A 22,118-nucleotide genomic window follows, 5' to 3' on the forward strand; every position below is an offset into this window, starting at 1 on the left:
AGGTAGCAAATCTGAGGCCTCTAATTACCGTCCGATCTCTTTGTTGGACGCCTCAGTAAAGGTTATGAGCATGATTCTGCTCAAAAGGTTAGAAACCTGGGCAACTGATTCGAATATTTTAACAAAAGTGCAATATGGCTTCAGGAAAGGTATGGGCACTTTGGAGCAATGTGTTAATTTGGACCTCATTATTAATAAATACACTGTAGCCAAAAAGGGCAACCTTTTTTTATGTTTTGCTGATTTGAGCAGCGCGTTTGATTTAGTTAATCATGCTATTCTTTGGGAGGTTTTGCTAGAGTCAGGGGCACCGAAGGAAATTGTCAATTTTTTAGCCAGGCTTTACGAGAAACTCTCTTGCAAGGTCCGTTATGGTACCCTAGGCGAATGCACCCCATTCCTCAAAGTTTCAAGGGGAATTCGCCAGGGATGCGTTCTGGCCCCCCTTTTATTTTCTCTTTTTATTAATTGTGTTGATCGTACCCTGGCCGATATTCCAGCAGATGCTCCTTTGATCGGAGGTACACCTGTCCCACTCTTACTATACGCGGACGACGCTGTTCTTTTATCCCGCACCCAGATTGGGCTACAGCGCCTAATCGATAGTTTTATGCTGTTTATTCAAAATAGGAGGCTCTGTGTGAATAAATCCAAGACCTATGTTATGTCATGCGGGCAGGCTGTAAATAAACTGAAGCATAGCTTTTTCTTGGATAGTGATAAAATGACACACGTTAAATCTTTCTGTTATTTGGGAATCACTTATGCCAATAATGGTTCATGGACTTCTGAGTTCGACAACATCAGACTGAAAATGTTGCGGACTACCAGCAGTATATTTCGATTTGCATCTAAACTTGGATCGAGAAGCATCCCAGATATGATCAATATATATAACATCCGCTGTGTTTCCTCCGCACTGTATGGGGCGGGTGTGTGGGGCCATAGCGATGGTCCTTCGCTCCAAAAAGATGAAAATAAGTTTTTAAAGAGACTGTTATGCGTCCCTTCTTCTGCCTCTGTACAATTAATTCACGATGAGGTAGGGATCGAGTTTATATCTGACCTAGCAGCCGTTCGGCCACTTTTATTGTGGCGTTCTATTTGGGCTAAGCCAGAGACTCGATTCACTCAAGAGATTATTCTTGACTGTATAGGTTTGGACCACTCGTCACGTATACAGTGGCTTAGATACATTCAATTCTGGTATAAATTTTTATTTGATATTGATGTTTTCCTTAATCCTGAACTGGCAGTCGCAATTCCCAAAAAATAAATCAAACAAACATTTTTAAACTTTAAAAAGGCAGAGCGTGATAAAGTGCACGGTAAGTTAGCCACCGTGAAGTTCTATAAGGAATTGAATTTAACTCCGGAGCTTCAAACTTACCTTGTGAATGTGTCCCGTCCTTCCCACCAATTTGTACTAACTCGAGTCAGATTGGGTATTGTACATCACCTTGTTGCGTTCCCAAACCAGAAAGTCACATCTGAGACTCCCTGCCCGTGTGACAATACTTCACGTCAGAGCTGTTGCCATTTTTTACTTTTCTGTAAATTTTACCACTTTCTAAGAGTAAAATATCTAAAGCCCATCTTTATAAAATATAATATCCAATCTTCAAAGACTGCTTTGATATTATTATCTTCTTTAGAGAATGTGGATATTTGCTTTTTTGTTGCTACTTTTATTCTGAAATGTACAGCTGCCAGGAAAAGTATAGTGTTGCCATAATCTTATACATACCTGTCTGTACATAAATGATTTGTATATGCTGTATATAAAACATTTTTTTTTTAACTTTGTATTATGCCCGTTGTACGCCTTTTGAGATGTACAGCTGCCAGGAAATGTATAGTGCTGCTATTATTTTTTATTTTTTATTATTATTATTATTATTTTTATACATTCCTGTCTGTACATAAATGTTTCTTGATAACGCATAGCATGGAATTTATTAATTCCGTATTATGCTTACAGTATGTAATGTATAGTCCTTTTTCACACATTGAATTAACCCTCCTGTGTTCATTCAAGCCATTCGGACCCTTGTTTTAAACGTACAGCTGCCAGGAAATATCACTTTGTGTGACAAATATATTTTTTTTCTCCTGTCTGTACACATATGATCTTTTTGTATAGTTTTATACTGTTTATATCTTTAAATCATTAACTGTTGCCCATTATTGGTCTGTATATGTTCCCTTCCTTTTTATGCATTATCCCTGTGTACATTCTTGCATCATTATATATATAAGGAATTGTTTTTAATGTTCGCTTGTATGATTTGTACTTTCAAATCGAATAAAAGCTTATGACTTGAACACACCGTAAAGCATGTAAGGAGATTATGCACCCTTCATTAATTTTGCATAGTGCAATAGCCCAGTTTTCAAAAGTGTTTCATACCTCAGGTTTTGCCGTTTCTAAGCACTGTAAATACCAGGTGTTGCTACCACTCGGTTTGTCAGCACTTAATACACTTAATACAAGTGCCCAACACTCCTCCCTAAAGTGTGACGCTCGGCAGGATGGCCCCACCCTAACCTGGGCTGGCAGTAATACAAATAAAATAACACAATTGTTTTATTATCATTGTATTTCTCAGTGGGAGGATGCTTCTCCGCTATTACAGTGGAGCCGCCCAGCTAGAAGGCTGAGCTGGCTGTACCAGGGTACAGTCTGTACTTGTGTTGTACTAACCTTCTAGGATGCAGGGTTTACCTCAGCGGACAGGAGAGCACATTAGCTCACTGAGCCATCTTACCAGACCTTGTTAGCTCTTATTACCCCAAGAATGCAGTCCATCTATGTAACGTCTGCGCTGTACAACGTACAAACCGAGAATCTGTATTATGCAGAGGAGAGTGAACCCGGGGCAGAAGAGTGCAGAGTGCCAGAGATACAAGAAAGGACTGAGAAAAAGAAGAAAGTGTTGGGCTGAGTGGAAACCTTGTCATATGTCAATGACACACTGAATATATAGAGGAACCAGCGGCTGTACTTTACAGAGTGCAAACAGAGCCAGCAGTCTATACTCTAAATACTTTGTGGAAAATGTAGATTTGCATACACAGCAGTGCTTAGTTTATAAATAAATAAGTGCCAGAGCCCTTGTCAGGAGGCCACAACAGTTTGCACCACCCATTGCAACTGTACTGACACAACTACGAACCATCACACTGCTAAAAATGTGACAATTCAAAGTATGTGAGACCGCCAAATCTTCAAGCATGGCTTTGGTGGCACGCATTAATTGTTTTTAATGTACATTAAACTGGCAAACAACTTTTTCGGCTCATCTTTAAATTACACAAACAGAGCCACAGTGTGGCAGCTATCATAAGTGCAGGTTCCGGCAATTCGGTGTGGTGCCGAGCACCGAAAACCACTGGCTCAAATTAAGCACTAATAGAGTAGAAATGCATAGGAGTAAATGTTGTAGATAGCTCCCCACTGGATTGAAGAGGAGTCAAGTTTGTAGCCTCCATAAGGCAGTGTGGAACAAAGGACCAAGGGGCATATTATCAAGGGCCAGAGCGCCGCTTAATCTGCACTTTTTGCCGACAAAGGGGCGATTTTATTATCGCCCAATCACCAAGCTGTCGCTAACGGCAGTTAGCGACAGCTTCCATGCGATAGCGACCTGTTTGGGGACCGCTTTGCATGTCAGCGATATTCATCCCTAATGACATGCAAAGTGAGCGTACCCAAACTGGTAGCAACTATAAGCAGTCGCTAACACAGCTATCGACTATTAGCAATACACGCGACGCGATAAAACAAATCGCGCGCTAACCGCGATTAGAGCCAGTTTTTTACACCTGGTAAAAACATGAGTTAGCCAATAGTCAATGGGAGGGGGATTCTATGGCTAAGTCCCCACTTGCCTATTAGCGAGATTTTCCTTAGCGATAGGATTTTTATTGCTGGAAATCTCACGTTAAAGATGGGAGTCGCCGCTATCGCTGGGTTATTTATCGCTGTGGAGATAAACGTTGGTAACACTGCGTTATCTCCTCGATAAAATCCAGTGATAGGAGGCGATAACAAAAATTACGCTGAGCGTGGTTTGCGATAATTTTCGTAAGTTGTTGCTAATACGCCCCTAACTTTGTACAGAATATGGAATCAGCCACCTTGCATCCTATCAACACACCAGAAATCCTTCAAATACCAGAAACATGGGGTTCCAGAACCACAGCCTTTAGGACATAAACCCCAAACAAAGAGCAGACATGAACCCCCTCCGCTTCAGAGCAGACCTCCCTGCTGAGCAGCGGCAAGGGCAAGGATGGCGCTAGAGAACTATGGCATGGGGGGGGGGCTCACCTCGCATTCGGTGGGACTTCTCCTCCCGCGCCCTCTGCGCTGCTCCTCTGCTTCCTCAGGTCTCCGTAGTGACTGCAAGGCGTCTCTTTAGCACAGCATACAGCCCCCTAGAATAAAATAATACCTACATTAAACCACAGAATCCGGCTTAAATATATTTATCTATGCAGGATAAATACATTTTTTTTGTATCACATTTTTTAAAACCATCACAATATAAAAACAGCAGTCTTATCAAAACTGATAAAAACAGAGCAAAACTTCTAATAGCCTTTCCATTCCATATATTTGGCACGACTAGCCTTTCTAAAGAGCCTGTTCCCCAAAAAAGCAAGGCGCGATGTTGTCCACATGGGATCTGGAAGTCCGGTTAAATAAGGAAACGATAGCAACTGGATCTATACAGGAATAGATATGCTAAACTACTAAAGAGCAAAGGTTCGATAAAAGCAAAGGCGCCTCTCAGAGCAGAGGATGCGATTGCCGGGCCTCGAGGGAAGCAAAGTCCCAGACTAGTCTTCCCCCGGGGTCTTTCGCGCAGGATAGGACAGGCAGGGGCGGGGGAGGAGTTAGGGGGTGGGTATATAGGTGCAGGGGAGGAAGGGAACTTCCTCTTCCTGCGCCTGGCACCATCGGGAGGGAGAAAGAAAGGCCACCCACCCACCCAGCAATTGGAGGTGTGGTTTTGGGTCGGTCTATGGCATTGCCAGTTTAGGCCAGAGCTGCTTTAGGCGGTACTTTGATTGGACAGGGGGGTCAAGAGCGGGCAGATAGAGGCATGCTGGATGGACGCAAGGAGCGGGCTGGATGACAAGTGATTGAGGGGCAGGAATAAAGTATGGTATGGAGCTTGTGATGAAGTGGAACGGGTGAAACGAATGAGAGGAGAGTGTGAGTGGGGGTTTGATGTTATTACCTGTTTATGTTTATTATTATGTACAGATTATGCAGCCTGGTCTAATAAAATGTTATGTTATGTTATGTTATAACCAATTTGTAAAGCGCACTTTGACCAAGGTTTCCTGGCGCTGTTGAGACTGTACTAAGTAGCCTGTTCTGAGATGATAGCAGTGGGGGTGTATTACTCATGTGCCTGTGTAAACAGCCATGTCTTAAGCTGCTTTCTGAATTGGAGCAAGTGAGGACAAGAACGGATCTCCCCTGGGAGTGAGTACCAGAGTTGTGGCGCCAGGTAGCCAAAACGGCTTCCACCGTGCCGTTTGCGTTTAAACTTTGTGCTTACCAGCAGGTTTTGATGTTTAGAGCGGAGATCACGGGTTGGAATGTATCTCACGATCAGGCTGTTGATAAACATTGGACTGTGACAGTTTAGGGACTTAAATGTAAGACAGGCGGTTTTGAAGGTGGCCCGTTGGAGCAGTGGGAGCCAGTGTAGCTTTTTTATCAGGGGTCTGGCCGATTGCCACTTAGGTTGTTGATATATCAGTTGTGCCGCCTGGTTCTGCACAAGCTGGAGTCTCTTGATCTGATAGGAGGGAAGGCCTGATAGATTGAATTCCCATAGTCTAAGTGCGACAGGACTAGGCCAATCACAGCTTGTATCAGTGCTGCCTGGGTGAGCAGGTGATGAATCTTCTGGATTTTACGTAGTTGAAAGAAACATTTAGAGACAACTGTTCCCACCTGGGTGTTAAGGGACAGGTCTCCGTCGATAGTCACCCCTAAGCTTTTTACGGAGGAGGAGGGTTTAGGGAAAGGCCCCAGTTCGGCTGGCCAATAATGAGGGCCCCAGGAGATGTGGCTGTCTCCTATCAGCAGTACCTCCGTCTTTCCAGGGTTTAGCTTCAAATGGTTGTAATCCATCCAATGACGGATGAACACCATGGTGTCCTGAAAGTTGGTAATAGATTCGGTAGAATTATCTATTGTGAAGGAGAGCTGCAGATTATCTGCGTAGTTGAATGTTTTTACTTTCCTCTGTTTTAAGGCTTTGATCAGGGGGAGTAGATAGATGTTGAACAGATGTGGGGACAAGGAAGAACCCTGGGGAACCCCACATGTGGAATTTAACTCAGAAGCTGTGAAGTTAGCCAGGTGAACCGCCTGTGAGCGATCTTCCAGAAATGAGGTAACCCATCTCAAGGCTCTGCCCTGCAGGCCTGCCCGTCCGACACGGTCGACCAGGATCTTGTGGTCCACCGTGTCGAACGCGGCCGACAGATCTAAGAGGACTAAGGCCTGAGGGGTTCCAATGTCAGCCTCCCTGCGGAGCTCATCCAGCACTGCCAAGATAACCGTCTCAGTTGAATGACCTGGACGGAAGCCCGCTTGGTGGGGATCCAAGTGTCCAGACTCTTCTATGAAGGTGGACATGGATTTAGCAACATGTGCCTCCAAGACCTTGGCTAAGAAAGGGAGCAGGGAGATGGGGCGGTAATTAGATGGATCAGCTGAATCGGCACCGACCTTTTTCATCAAGGGGACCACTGTAGCGTCCTTGAATGATTTGGGGACGCGACCTTGGGTGAGTGATGAATTTAATAAGGATAGGGCGGGTTGGGGGATGGTGGAGAAAACTTCCCTCAATATATGTGGGGGACAGCAGTCTCTAGGAGAACCCAATTTGACTTTAGACATCAAGGAGATAAGTGATTTGTGATTGATCGTTGGAAAACTATCCAGGGTACGATTATTCATGAGAGAATCAGATGGGATCACGGCTAGTGGAGAGCATACAATACTAGCTTTAGTTGTAGTGATCTTTTCTATGAAGAACGTATTCAATTTATCACATAATTCCTGTGTGGGAATAGGTTTCGACATCACTCTGTCAGGGTTGGATAGTTCATCCACAATTGAGAAAATCTCTCTTGATTTATTTGTGGATGTTAGGATCTTGGAGGAGAAGTAGTCTATCTTGGCTGCTTTGATTGCTGTATTATATTTTGCCTGCTCTGATTTATAGAGGAGCTTGTCTCCAGGGTCATAGCGAGCTCTCCATCTCCTTTCCTTTTGGCGGAGTAGTAGTTTCATCTCCTTTATTTCGGGGGAGAACCATTTATGGGCATCTGCCTTCCGGTTTATCTTTATTTTTTTGAGAAGGGCAAAGTGGTCACTTGCTGTTTTTAACCAGCCAGAGATCTGAGTGTCAGCTAGGTCCACGTTCTGGTCCGGATTAGGTATAGAGCCGGCCAGAAAGTTTTTGAATTCAGATAGATCAATGGATTTCCAGCATCTAACCGACCCACCCTCGACGAGGGGGGATTTAGCCCTCATAGCCAGAGTGAGATGGAATGTTACTAGACAATGATCGGACCATATGCACAGGGCTACCTTTAATGCGGAGATAATCGGGGTTGTCGTCCAGACATGGTCCAGTATGTGCCTTTATTGTGAGTAGGTGTGGAAATGTGTTGTCTAAGGTTGAAATTAGATAAAAGATTAGTGAATTCAAGGGAGTGGGGACTTCCGGCTTGGTCACCATACCAGTAGTTGAAATCGCCGATAAGCAGGATATTCGCATATTTGATTGCTAGATTAGCTATCTGTTCACTCATAGTGATGGGGAAAAGTGGCATGATCTGAGGGGGTCTATATACGACTACGCAGATCAAGGATGTGTGATCTGAGTCAAGTTTGATCACTAAGTTATCTGCAGCGGCTAGATTGAGGGAGTCAATCGATGTAAATTGGTGTTGGCGACGAAAAATAGCGGCCACTCCTCCTCCAGCTTTTCCTGCTGGGCGGTCGGTGTGGAGAATGTAATAGTCTGTGGGGATAGCGGCTAGTATGTCAGGAGCAGAATCCGGGGTTATCCAAGTTTCTGTGAGAAACAGTATATCAGGTAAGTCAGAGGAGAGTAGAGTGAAAATCTCCAGTTGGTGTTTAATTAAGGAGCGAGTATTTAAATAGGACACACGAAAGTTCAAATGATTATGGAGAGTAATTGTCTTGTTGTTCCTTTGAATACATCGTATTTCCGGGAATCTATCCCTTTGCTGTAGAAGACCAAGTCTATCGAGGCGATGCCTAGTGGTTTTGTCAGATAATTGGAACGCTTTATGCAGGTGGCACAGGTCAGCTGCGGTATATTTCAGAAAATATGCAGAGTGTGGTGCCCCGTGCCCCATACTGGTGCGGACGGGCGCAGACGGGCTTGCGTTAGGCGCGCCCGCTGCGCCCGTCTGCTGCGCTGCCTGTTAGGGGGGGCCATTTTATAGTGTATGATGCGCGAGGGGCCGAGCACTAGACCGCTCGCTGAATTTCCCCCCTAAGATGGCGGGCGCCAGGAACCTAGTCGAACCCACGCAGCGCTTAGTTGGCTGCAGTGGGCTAAAGGCAAAGCCAGTAAGTAAAGCAAATCGTTCTAAATTCGTCACAAGTTAAAAATACAATCCTAGTGCAAATAATAACTATATGTGCAGTTTGTTAATATTGCGGCGTAATTACAGTCAGCACAAGCAGTCCCGGCTTCCGCCTCAGGACAAGACTCACACACTCTCAATCAGTGGTGTGAGTGAATTGTAGGCTTTTATAGTATTTGATGCGCCTTTTATGCTGACACACTGCGTGGTCTGTTTATTGCGGGAAACTTGGTGCATGCTCTTTATTACGCCCCCTCGTGAGAGATATGAAAGAACTCCCTCTCTATATGATCTGATTCACACCCTATCAAACGATGTAACATTAATATCAAAACTTATGAGACATTTCAATGATAAAAGGTTCTCCTTTGACCCCCAGGTCTGGCAGCCTCTGCACTCACTCATCTCCCCACACTGAGCATTGTTGCATTTTTGCTGCTGACAGAACGTGTTTGTGTGGCAGGGTTGGCACCAGGGCAAGGGGTGCCCATTCGGTGGCCCTTCAGTGCTGAGAGAAGGGTCTGCAGGTAGGCGGGTGGCGAGGAGAGTGACCCAGAGCAGGATACTGGCACAGATACAGATGTCAAGATGTGTTTTCCAAGTCTTCGCTCCTCCCTCTAAGAGCACATTAGAGACTGAGGTAACATTAGGTGAGTTCAGCCAAGTTATACTCAGTCCTTCCATTCAAGCATGCATCCGTTCACTGCAAACCACCCATTCATGCTTGCACATGTTCACTACTAAGCACATATTCAAGCATGCATCTGTTCACTGCAAACCACCGATTCATGCTTGCGCATGTTCACTACTAAGCACACATTCAAGCATGCATCCATTCACTGCAAACCACCCATTCATGCTTGCACAGGCTCACTACTAAGCACACATTCAAGCATGCATCCATTCACTGCAAACCACCCATTCATGCTTGCACATGTTCACTACTAAGCACACATTCAAGCATGCATCCGTTCACTGCAAACCACCCATTCATGCTTGCACATGTTCACTACTTGGCACACATTCAAGCATGCATCCGTTCACTGCAAACCACCCATTCATGCTTGCACAGGTTCACTACTTGGCACACATTCAAGCATGCATCCGTTCACTGCAAACCACCCATTCATGCTTGCACCTGTTCACTACTACGCAAGTATTCATGCATGCACACATACACTGCGAATCACAGATTCATGCTTTCACAAGTTCACTACTAAGCACACATTCAAGCATGCATCCGTTCACTGTAAACCACCCATTCATGCTTTCACAAGTTCACTACTAAGCACACATTCAAACATGCATCCGTTCACTGCAAACCACCCATTCATGCTTGCACCTCTTCACTACTAGGCAACCATTCATGCATGCACACATAACACTGCAAATCACCGATTCATGCTGGCTGCTAGAGTACTGTTTATCCAGACAGCAAACACAGTGAATAATTCCTAATTTGCTGAAAGCAATCACAGGAGGCTGCTAAAAAGAATTCAACATCCTGCGCTGTTTCCAGCCGGAGCCCCTAAAAACCTGGTGGCGCCAATTAGCTAAAAGCAACGAGGGAATCGATAACTGTCAGATGGTCCGGGGGTGGAAGGGGGGGCGGGGGGGGGGGGGGGGGAATTTCAGTAGCTACCGCCATGGCACGCGCGCTCTTTCCTGCATCCAAATTTCACCGCTTCCCACTGACCCCCTGCTCTGAAATGTTATAAGGCGATACAAAAGGGGATGATGGACGGAGCATTTGAGCAAATCAAACACTCACCCCCAGTCAACTGATCTGAGTTTAATCCATCACCATTCTTTAGCTCACTCAGCCACCCCAGTTCAGACATGGCCATATGCAAATCAGTCTGACCCTGTGCCTCTTAGGAACAGTCCAGCCCGAACTGCCAAGCCAGGTCTTCCCTGGACCGGAAACAAGCATCCTGGGACCGGTTTTGGATTCATAATCCTCATCAGCCAGGCTACCTTAAATCCAGTGGCCAAGTGAGCAAGGGACTCACGTCTGAGCATACCCTGCCAACTTAGGGCGTAGCTTGTTCTATGTGAGTTGCGCCTAGTCGATGTAGATGTATTTCAGTTTGCCATGAGTTGGTATTGTGCGGAGTGCCCTTGCAGAGGTGCTTGCACTGGTGTTAGTGCCGTTGGTAGGAACGGTAGAAGGATGTTGTATTCAGTAGAGAGAGGGGATAGTGTAGTATCCCATCCTCGTCGCCAAATTTATGTGGTAATTAGTCCAAGGAATCAGAGAGAAGTTGGAAGTTAATAACATTAATTCTCCTGCACACTTTTTACCTACTGCCGGAGATCCAAAGGTAGAATGGGATCTTTGGTATCCCACATTCCTTGCTTATGTTGATCTTATTGAAGAAGATGGCTGTTCTCCGAAAAGGAAGTTAGCATTATTAAAAAACTGTTTAGGCGGTGCAGGACTTAAAGAATTGGAAAATTTACCTCCCATTGAAAATGTTGGTTCTGGTGATGTAAATGTATTTGATATAGTTATAAAACAACTTAGCACTAGATTTGGAAGAAGGATCAACATTGTTATGGAAAGATTTAAATTTTATTCTCGAATACAAAAGGATGATGAATCCATAGAAAATTACGTAGCTGCTTTACGCACTTTAGCTGGATCCTGCGCTTTTGAAACTATAAATTTCGACCAGGTCCTTAGAGATCAAATAATGATGCGCACTAAAAGTAAAAAAATTCAAGAACGTCTCTGGATGGGGACTGATTCTTCTCTTAGTGCTGTTTTGAACATTGCAAAGGGCATCGAACAGTCTGAACTATTTGTAAACGAAATTAGAAACCAGGATGTTAAAAGTAAAGTGGTCATTCCTGAAGTTTCTTTGGTCAAAAACGTCAATAATTTAAAAAAAACTCCTGTCCCTTTTAGAAAAGATTTTGCAGGAAGGGAGAATAGATTTCCTATTAGGAAAAGCCAAATTATTTGTTATAGATGTGGGGCAAATGACCACGTAGGCAATTATAGAGGTTGTCCTGCGTGGAACAAAATTTGTGTCAAGTGTAAAAAATCCGGGCACTTCAGTAAAATGTGTAAGTCTCCTCAAAAAGTTAACTTTTTGTCCTATGAAGATTGTGAAGATGTCGAACAACCATCCGAAATTAACACATTGTTATGTGTAGGTGACACAAAATGTGAAGGGTTTCCTTCTGATATCATCAGTATTAATGGTAAGGATATTTCTATGCTAATAGATTCCTGTGCTTGGTACACTTTAATTGGCAAAAATGTTTTTGATCACTACTGGCCTTCTACTAAGTTACTACCACCTGACGTACATCCAGGTGGGTACACTGGTAAGAAGATTGATATGGAAGGTTACATGTGGGCAGACATCAAATTCAAAGACAGGACCATTAAAGGGAAAGTTTATGTTTCATCTAAGGGTGCGTCACTATTATGTTGGCCTCACCAACATGACCTTGGCATTAAGCTTGACCCTAATGCATCACCCCCTGTCTATGTTGTTCCTCCTGAAAATGATTTCATTCTTCAGTTGAAGCAAAAATTTTCATCCATTTTTTCTGACAGTTTGGGAACCTTCACAAATTTCAAACACCGCATAATACTTAAAGATTCAGCTATTCCCATCCGACACAGAGTAAGGAACGTTCCTTTAGCCTACCGTGAAAAATTAAAGGGAATTTTAGCAGACTTAGTTGACAAGAAAATCATTGAGCCAGTAGAATCCTCTCCGTGGGTTTCGCCAGTAGTTTTGTCCCTCAAAAGTAACGGCGAACTCCGTTTATGTGTTGACCTTCGGAGTTTAAACAAGGAAACTTGGATTGATAGACACCCCTTGCCCCATATCCATGAACTCATTTCCACTTTATCAGGAGCTACTGTTTTCTCGACTCTAGATCTAACTAGTGCATACCACCAAGTGTTGCTCCATGAAGAGTCAAAGTTTTTGACGACATTTATTACGCCTGAAGGCATGTTCCAGTATTGCAGGATGCCTTTCGGCCTAGCCAGTGCGGCTTCGGTCTTCCAAAGACTAATGAAGACCGTTCTAGAGGGTTGTCTTGGTGCCATCGCCTTTCAAGACGATATCCTTATTTACGGGAAAAGTTATGAAGAACATGATGTTAATTTAGAAAATGTTTTAAAATGCGTCCAAGAGAAAGGTCTAACTTTAAAATTATCAAAATGCAAATTTAGGCAAAACAAGGTCGAATACCTGGGTCACGAAATATCCTCAGATGGTATCAAGCCCAAATTCAATCATATACAGAGTATTTTAAAGGCACCAGCACCGTTGAACAAAGAACAACTTGTGTCTTTTCTGGGCTTAACTGAATTCTATAGCAAATTTGTTCAGGGTTATGCTTCAAAGGTACATCCGTTAAGATCTCTGTTAAAGAAAGATATAAAGTTTGTTTGGAGCCACGAACAACAACTGGCTTTCGATTTGATGAAACAAGAAGTAGCAAATGCCCCTTTTCTTAAACCATTTACTTTGGGTAATGAATGCATAGTTTGTGTGGATGCAAGCAATGTAGGCTTGGGTGCTGTCTTAATTCAGAAAGACAAAGGGGATGAATGTGTAGTCTCATATGCTTCTAGGACACTACGTGGTGCTGAATATAACTATTCTACAATAGAAAAGGAACTCTTAGCATGCACCTGGGCCTGTGAACATTTTAGGCAGTTTATTTGGGGAACCAGATTCCGTTTAAGAACTGATCATAAGCCCTTGATAAACATGCTGGCAGCTGGTGGTGGTAGAACGTTAACTGCACGCCTAGCCCGTCTTGCAGCAAAACTACAAGAATTTCAGTGTGTTGTAGAGTATATCCCTGGTCGTCTTAACGTACACGCTGATTGTATGTCCAGGTTACCGTTAATCAACGCTATTTGGTGTGAACAGTGTGACTCTGATGTTGTGTTCAACATTGATGATGTTAATGAATGCGCCACCTCTGGTTCTGCCGATAGCATTTCTGAGACTGTTTGGAGAGAAGCCATGACCAAGGACACTTGTTTGTCAAGTGTGGTGGATTATTTGCAACATGGTTGGCCTCAAGAGAGGTATCTTTCTGGTGACATTCTCTCATTTTTTAAAATCCAGGACGAACTTATGTTTGACCAAGGTTTTGTAATCAGAGGGGACAAGATCATTCCTCCCCTTACTTTGAGAGAAAGAATTGTTTCTATGGCACATGAGGGCCACATGGGCATGTCCAGCACCAAGAGGCGTATCCGTGAATTCTACTGGTGGCCTGGTATTGATAGGATGGTGGATAAGTGGGTTAGTTCCTGCTCCCCGTGTGCCAAAAGCGACAAGACCGTCAAACCTTTGTCTACGAGTGTTTCTCCTATCGAATTTGTAGCTTGTCCTTGGAAAAAATTAGGCATTGACATTATTGGTCCCCTATCCTTGTCTCCCAATAAGGAGATATTTGCTTTAGTGCTTATCGACTATTTTTCTAAGTGGCCTGAACTTAAAGTTGTGGATAAGGTTGGTTCTACACAGGTTATTCAGTTTCTGGATGAAGTTTTTTCAAGGAAGGAATACCAGCCGAAATTGTGTCTGACAATGGGCCACAATTTGTGAGTAGGGAATTTGAATCTTTTCTTGGTAGGTGTGGAATTGTGCATAAGAGGGTGTCCAATTATAACCCTCAGGCCAATGGTCAAACGGAACGCTTCAATAAGGTCATCAAGGAATCTATCCAACTGGCCATTAAGAGTAACCTTGATTGGAAGAAATCCTTACGTGCTATGCTTTTGTCTTACCGAACCTCTCCTAATTCCGTCACAGGTCTATCCCCTTTTGAAATGCTCAGGGGTAGGAAACCTGGTTCTAAGCTCCTCCCTTGGTGGTTAAAATCCAAAATCCCATTTGAATCTTCTTTTGATTGTGATGAAGTCAAAGACAGGGTTTTGAAATATCAAGAGAAGATGAAAAACAGTTTTTTGTCTTTAAATAGCCAAAGTAACAAAATCAAAGTTGGCGATTTTGTACGAGTCAAGTTTGGAAGGTCTGTTGGGAACAAATGGAACAAATAGTCCGATCCTTGTAGGGTGATTGAAATTTTCTCTAAAGCTATTCGTGTTGAAGGGGGGAAGGTATGGAATTTCAGGAGAGTGTCTCTATGCAAGAATCCCAGCTTGGAAGATAACAGTCTGTGTCCTTCTATCTCTGTACCTGGATATCCCATTGTTGAAGATGACACTTCTTATTCTGCCATGGTTGACACCTTTGTACCGGAGAGTCCGGTTCCTAATGTTCCTGCATATGTTCCTTTTCCTCAATCTTCCCCGTGTGCTGATGATTGTGTCGTTAATAATTCCAATGTTCTAGAAACTGTTCCTGATTCCCTAAGTTCTGCTCCCAAACACAGTGTTGTTCCTCACACAGTACAGAGGAAAAGTTCTCGTGTCAAGCAATTACCTGTAAAGTTACATGATTACTTATGTTGAATTTCTGTTCTACAGAGGAAAAGTTCTCGCGTCAAGCAATTACCTGTAAAGTTACATGATTACTTATGTTGAATTTCTGTTTTTGTTCTCTTTCTTTTTTTATTTTTTATTTTTATTTTTAGGGGGGAAGGTGTGTAGTATCCCATGTTAGTGCACCATTCCTTCTCAGAATTGTTATTGTACATTCCTGGCTTAACATTCTATCTGTACTAGCTGGTCAGTTGCTACTGGTGTTATGCTGGAGGTGGTTGTTAAGCTGTCTTCTCAGAATAAACTACTTCCAACTTCTCTCTGATTCCTTGGACTAATTACCACAGATAGCGGGGAAAGAGAAGCTATGCAGTGCATTTAGTTTCAACGGATATTTGTACGTGTGTGTGTAGTACAGGGGACCATATGTTGGATTGTGTATGTTCTTACCCCTCTGTTGTCATTCAACATGGGATGCCTTTGGTTATTTATGTGAATTCCCATGCACAAGCTGTTCCTGCACTCTACCTGCCTGTTCAGGTTGTCGACGGGTGACCAGTGGATTTGTTTGTACTTATGGAGATGCACATTGCGTTGCACGGTGGTGGCTTCTCCACTAAGGCAGAGGAGCATCGCACCCCTGCATTTAAGCAGTGTAACAAAGGGAAAATAAAATGATATAACTAAACATTGTTATAATTTTATTTGTTCCTGTGGCTGGGGCAAGTAGGGCTGTTTCGATGACTGGGCAGGGAAGGAGTGGTTTGCCAACTCCTAAGTGCGCATGACTGTTTGGGCGGCCTTCTCTGGCTGGCCAACAGTCATGCCCACCTTCCCTGTTCTCCACACAGGCTACATTTCAGCCTGCGTGCAGACCGTACCCAGCCTACCTGCTCCTGGCAGAGCGTCGAACAACAATGCGCAGACCAATCACAAAGCTGCAACGCATTGCGGCATTGTGATTGGTCAGGGGAGCCTGGGTGCTTCCTTGTTCCCGAGTCCTGATGGAGGAGAGACCTGGCAGGGATACGGTATTTTTTTTCCTTTTATCTTTTTACATTCCCCCGTCATCCCTGATCTGTGCCAGCCACCACTATGGGTACATGAGTTATTTGGCGAGAAATGTCCAGGTTTATCCATCTGGCTGTTGGATGAATATTGTTATTATTTAATTACACCTTCTGGAATTCATATTAAGAACAAGAACATGTTTCTGAGTAACAGGGGTGTGCAAATTCAGTTAATTTGTTTTCACATAATTAGCAAAATTACAAAAAAATTATAAGCAATTACATAAATGAGATGTAAATATGCGATTTCGAGCTATATTTTAGAATAAAATGGGTCCTCACACAATTTTTGGCATGAGCACACATTTAAACAAAAGCACCACAAATAGCCACGCACGTTCTGTTGTTCCCTCTCACTGTAAATTTTTACCACAAATTACGAACAGCATATAATTATGCAAAGTGGAGTAATGGCGTAATTTGGGGATTTTTACGGAACAAGCTTATCATGTGATTTCGAAAATTATGCAAATTTGGCAGGCATAATCTACATTTCACCCAGTTTTGTTCAATACCTGATTCACATGTATTTCATCCACTTGAGAAGGAAGGGAGTGGGTGACAAAGAGAGAGAGAAGCTGTCTAGGGCATGCAGCGATGAACAGGCCTCTCATGGGTTGTGATGGGCAGCACAGACAAACATAGAGTTCAGAACAAAGATATTCAGAACATGACAAGCCTCTTTCTGAGGCAATCAGGCTCTGGCAGCACAAGTTTATTTCGCATGGACGACTACAGTGATGGTATCTTTTGGTGGAGGTGATTATCTGCGAGTCAGATCCAATGAAAGAACCTACACTGACGCGGAAAGAGCCAACATGGTCGCAGGCAGAACCCTGCCGATGGAAGCGCCCAAAGAACTGATGAGAAACTAATTATGTTTGTCAGAAGTCATTTTTCAATCCCAAGCCCCCATTGTTCTATGTCTAAATGACTTATTGAGATAACCTGCAAGAGCTGGTCAACCCCATATGCACCACCAACCACTGCTTCTACTGTTCAAAGCAGCAGCATGGCTGCAGATATTGGTGACAAAGGTCAATGCTCAATCAATCCAATCAATGACATTTATAGAGCGCACTACATACCCGTAGGGTCTCAAGGCGCTGGGGGTGGGGGTGTGCCGCTACTGCTCGAACAGCCAGGTCTTCAGCTTCTTCCTGAAGGAGAGGTGGTCTTGGGTCAGGCGCAGGTCGGTCGGGAGGGAGTTCCAGGTCTTGGCGGCCAGGTAGGAGAAGGACCTTCCTCCTGTATTCGCTCTTCGGATGCGGGGGACGGCGGCGAGGGCGTGGTTGGCTGATCGGAGGTGGCGTTTGGGAGCGTAGAAGTTGATTCGGCTGTTGAGGTAGCTCAGGCCTTGGTCGTGTAGGGCTTTGTGTGCGTGGGTGAGGAGGCGGAAGGTGATTCTTTTGTTGACGGGGAGCCAGTGAAGGTCTCTCAGATGTCCGGAGATGTGGCTGGTTCGTGGGATGTCGAGGATGAGTCTGGCTGAGGCGTTCTGGATCCGCTGGAGTCTCTTCTGGAGCTTGGCGGTGGTACCGGCGTAGAGGGCGTTGCCGTAGTCCAGTCGGCTAGTGACGAGGGCCTGGGTGACGGTCTTCCTGGTCTCGGTGGGGATCCACCAGAAGATCTTCCGTAGCATGCGTAGGATGTTGAAGCATGCCGAGGAGACGTTGTTGACTTGCCTGGTCATGGAGAGGGAGGAATCCAGGATGAAGCCCAGGTTGCGTGCATGGTCTGTCGGTTTGGGTGCGGTGCCCAGGGCGGGAGGCCACCAGGAGTCGTCCCAGGCGGAGGGTGAAGAGCCCAGGATGAGGACCTCCGTCTTGTCTGAGTTCAGTTTCAGGCGGCTGGTCGTCATCCACTCGCTACCTCTTTCATCCCTTCGTGCAGGTTGGCTCTGGCGGCGGCGGGGTCGTTGGTCAGGGAGAGGATCAGCTGGGTGTCGTCGGCGTAGGAGATTATGCTGTGGTTGTGTTGGCGTGCGATGGCCGCGAGGGGGCTCATGTAGACGTTGAAGAGGGTGGGGCTCAGTGAGGATCCTTGAGGGACGCCGCAGATGACTTCGGTGGCCTCTGACTTGTACGGTGGTAGGTGGACTCTCTGTGTTCTTCCATCGAGGAAGGAGATGATCCATTCCAGCGCCTTGTCCTGGATTCCGACGTTGCTGAGGCGCTGTACTAGGGCGCTGTACTAGGGTGCCTCATGGAAGCTTCCTCATCAACAGCTTCAGGGCAATCATTTACAGAGCACATGAAAATGTGTGAAATGGAGGGGTTGGGCGTGCAATGCATCAGGTGTTGGAGGACATGAAGTCAGTATTTTTGTTTTTCAAACGAATCTTTATTTTTAATCAGTTATTTCTCACAGAATAGGTGATTATAAGGTCCGCCAACGCGTTTCGTTCTCATGGTGAGAACTTCATCAGGGCTGAAATTAACATAAATATATATTTGGAAGAAGAATTAACTTACAAGACAGAAGGGAAAGAAAAAATGAATAAAGAAGTAAAGAGTAAAGAGAGACAAGAGTACCTCTTATGATCGTACCCCGCTGGTAGGGTAACTGCCTACATTGATATATATTTATTAAAACAAATATACATGAGAAATCCCAGGGTATAAACCACATATGCAGATGCCTAGAGTAAAATACGCCATTTTTTACATTATTGATGAAGGGGATGTGCATCATGACTCACTCAAGACTTTGTGGTCAGGAATTATGGTCACTACACATAATCAAAAAGAGTAAAGCATATTTCACTCTGCGTATCTACGTATACAGAATGCATAATAGAACTATGTCATATTGGCCTGTATTGTCATCAAAGGATCTAGTGACATTTACAAACCATAAGACCAAAGGTGAGTGGTAACAAATGTCAACTGATCCCCGAGTTTGCAATATAAGACTATACAACAAATGATACTCAGTTGATATTTTTATAATACATGATTTATGCATTGATTTTAGTACTCCTTAGGAAGATTTCTAGAAACCGAACATCATCCATTTAGTAATCAATCTTTGTCTGAGACTGCAGAGAGGTCTGTTAATGTTGAAAGTAATGTGTGTGTTTGTTGAGAATAATCTGGTAACGTTTAAAATGTGTTTAAAGCAACAATATTTTTTTTAGTACATTTAACAAGGCATATATGAAGAAAGAAAATAAAGTGCAACGTGGAACAGTGAACTTTTTGCTGACAGGTTCTGCATTGACTAGGTAATTTTCACAAACTGGGAAGGATACATTGGTGGATGGTTTCATGAAGTAGGAACCGTCAAGGGGCAGCTCGCCACATTTGCTAATTAATGGCCAAGAGACGCATTGTCATTTGGAAGCTTTTTTACTAGCATAGAAAGGAAAGACAGTGCTGTATCTTTAAGTAAGGAAACCTACTGACTTTGTCCAAGGGTCAGTACACCAAAATATACAAGTTGACCAATTGGATTTTATCCATGGGTCTGTATATCAACATATAAAGTAAACCTATTTTTTTTGTTACAAAGACACCAATAATTGTTACCAAATGTATGATTCGTAAATTCACACATTACAACGTTTCTATAAAAGTAAATGCCATACAATGTGTTTAATGAAGCTTTGTAAAAAAAAAAATCAACATGTCTTTGAGTCTTTTTTCAAACATTTTTCGGGCCACAAAGTGCAACCATTGAACCCACAACAAGGGGGCCCTGCACTTGAGCTGAAGAGCATAAAGCTCCAGCCTCAAGTCCTTAAAAAATATGGTAAGCTCTCCTGGGGTCATACAAGTAATGAAAAATAAAATGCTTGGTGGAGCCTGTGCCCCTTCCAGGGGCACAACCACTTTATAAAAAAAGAAGAAAAAGCCATTTCAAGCCATAATAGGGTGCTCCATCCCAGAACAGTTAATAATAAATGAGTGTCTCTTGCTAGTATTATTATTTTTTTTTTTTGGGTGGCCCGTGCTCACCCAAGACACCCACATATTTATATTTTGTTGTGGTTGCAAAAGAGACTCAGAACCCCCGTGGACAACTAGCTCCCAACAAGTGGTCCTTTGAATTGTACAGGACCCAGCTACATGTTTGTTTTTTGTTTTTTAACTAACTAGCAGGGAAACAGAATCGCTCTTGCAGTTGTAACACCTAGGCCTGAGTTGCTCCCAGTGCCCACCCGGCGCACCCACCAAAAGTATGTTTGGGGCTGCGGTGGGTGCACCAGGGGTCCCACAGCCCCGACGGCTGCCCGCATGCATCCATCCTGGGTGCAGCGGGAGCTTGCATTGCTTCCACCGAACAGGAGCAGTTGTTTTTGTTTTTTCCCGTCAAGTCAAGTCAGAGAATTTATATAGCGCACTACATACCCAGAGGGTCCCAAGGCGCTTAGAGAGGGGAGGAAGATTACTTGTCAAATATCCACGTTTTAAGTTGCTTTCTGAATGCTAGGTGGTTCTGGGTAAGGCGAAGGTAAGCGGGGAGTGAGTTCCATGTTTTAGCAGCCAGGTATGAGAAGGATCTGCCGCCCATGGTGGTCTTGTTGATGAGAGGTACAGTGGCGAGGGCTTGGCTGGAAGAACGTAGTTGGCGGGAGGGGGTGTAAAAGGACAGTCGTGAGTTGAGGCATTCTGGTCCGATGTCGTAGAGTGATTTGTGTGCGTGGGTTAGCAGTCGGAAAGTGATCCTCTTATTGACGGGTAGCCAGTGGAGGTCTTTAAGGTGACCGGAGATGTGTTCGTTGCGTGGGATGTCTAATATGATCCTGGCTGAGGCGTTTTGGATTCGTTGGAGTTTCTTCTGGAGTTTAGCGGTAATGCCTGCGTAGAAGGTGTTTCCGTAGTCCAGTCGGCTCGTGACCAGAGCATGGGTGACTGTTTTCCTTGTTTCGGTGGGGATCCAGCGAAATGTTTTTCTGAGCATGCGAAGAATGTTGAAGCAGGAAGAGGATACGGCGCTGACTTGTCTATTCATTGAGAGTGAAGAGTCCAGTATGATGCCTAAGTTCCGTGCGTGGTCTGTCGGGATGGGTGCCTTTCCGAGGGCTTCCGGCCACCAGGAGTCGTCCCATGCAGAGGGGGATGTACCTAAGATGAGGACTTCTGTTTTGTCTGAGTTCAGTTTCAGACGGCTTTGTTTCATCCATTCGGCAACTTCTTTCATTCCTTCATGTAGGTTAGTTTTGGCGGTGCTGGGGTCATTGGTGAGAGAAAGGATTAGTTGAGTGTCATCCGCGTAAGAGATGATGTTGAGGTTGTGTTGGCGGGCGATGGTCGCGAGGGGGCTCATGTATACGTTGAAGAGGGTGGGGCTGAGTGAGGATCCTTGTGGTACGCCACAGATGACTTCAGTGGCCTCGGACTTGAATGGTGGGAGGCGGACTTTCTGAGTTCTTCCGGTGAGGAACGAGGTGATCCATTCAAGTGCTTTTCCTTGGATTCCGATGTTATTGAGGCGTTGTAAAAGGGTGCTGTGGCAGACTGTGTCAAATGCTGCAGAGAGGTCGAGGAGGAGGAGGGCGACTGTGTCTCCATTGTCCAGTAGAGTTCGAATGTCGTCTGTTGCTGCGATGAGGGCGGTCTCAGTGCTGTGTTTTGCTCGGAAGCCAGATTGTGAGGAGACGAGGGATTTGTTGGCTTCGAGGAAGGCGGCGAGTTGGTTGTTGACAGCTTTCTCAATGACTTTGGCCGGGAATGGAAGGAGCGAGATGGGGCGGTAATTTTTGAGTTCGGTGGGGTCCTCTGTGGGTTTCTTCAGAAGGGCGGTGAGTTCAGCGTGTTTCCAGTCTTCCGGGAAGGTGGCGGAGTTGAGGGAGCTGTTGATGACGTCTCGGAGGTGCGGTGCTATGACGGAGTCTGCTTTGTTGAAGATGTGGTGAGGACATGGGTCTGTGGGGGATCCTGAGTGGATGGAATTCATCAGGCGGATTGTGTCCTCAGTGGAGATTGGGTTCCAGTCGTTAAGGGTGTTCA

At 44.6% G+C, this 22,118-nt stretch overlaps 1 protein-coding gene across 1 annotated transcript in view; it reads right to left on the minus strand.

Moving 5' to 3' along the window:
* LRRC4C (leucine rich repeat containing 4C) overlaps positions 1 to 4,441 on the minus strand; it is a 105,561-nt gene extending 101,120 nt beyond the window's left edge. Inside the window, exon 1 of the mRNA XM_086959602.1 lies at positions 4,334 to 4,441. The gene's annotated coding sequence lies outside the window, so the exon portion shown is untranslated. The remainder of the gene's footprint in view (positions 1 to 4,333) is intronic.
* Positions 4,442 to 22,118: the final 17,677 nt, after the last annotated feature.

The sequence above is a fragment of the Lissotriton vulgaris genome, chromosome 2_2 (genome assembly GCF_964263255.1).
Source record: "Lissotriton vulgaris chromosome 2_2, aLisVul1.2, whole genome shotgun sequence".
In the NCBI taxonomy this organism is placed as follows: domain Eukaryota; kingdom Metazoa; phylum Chordata; class Amphibia; order Caudata; family Salamandridae; genus Lissotriton; species Lissotriton vulgaris.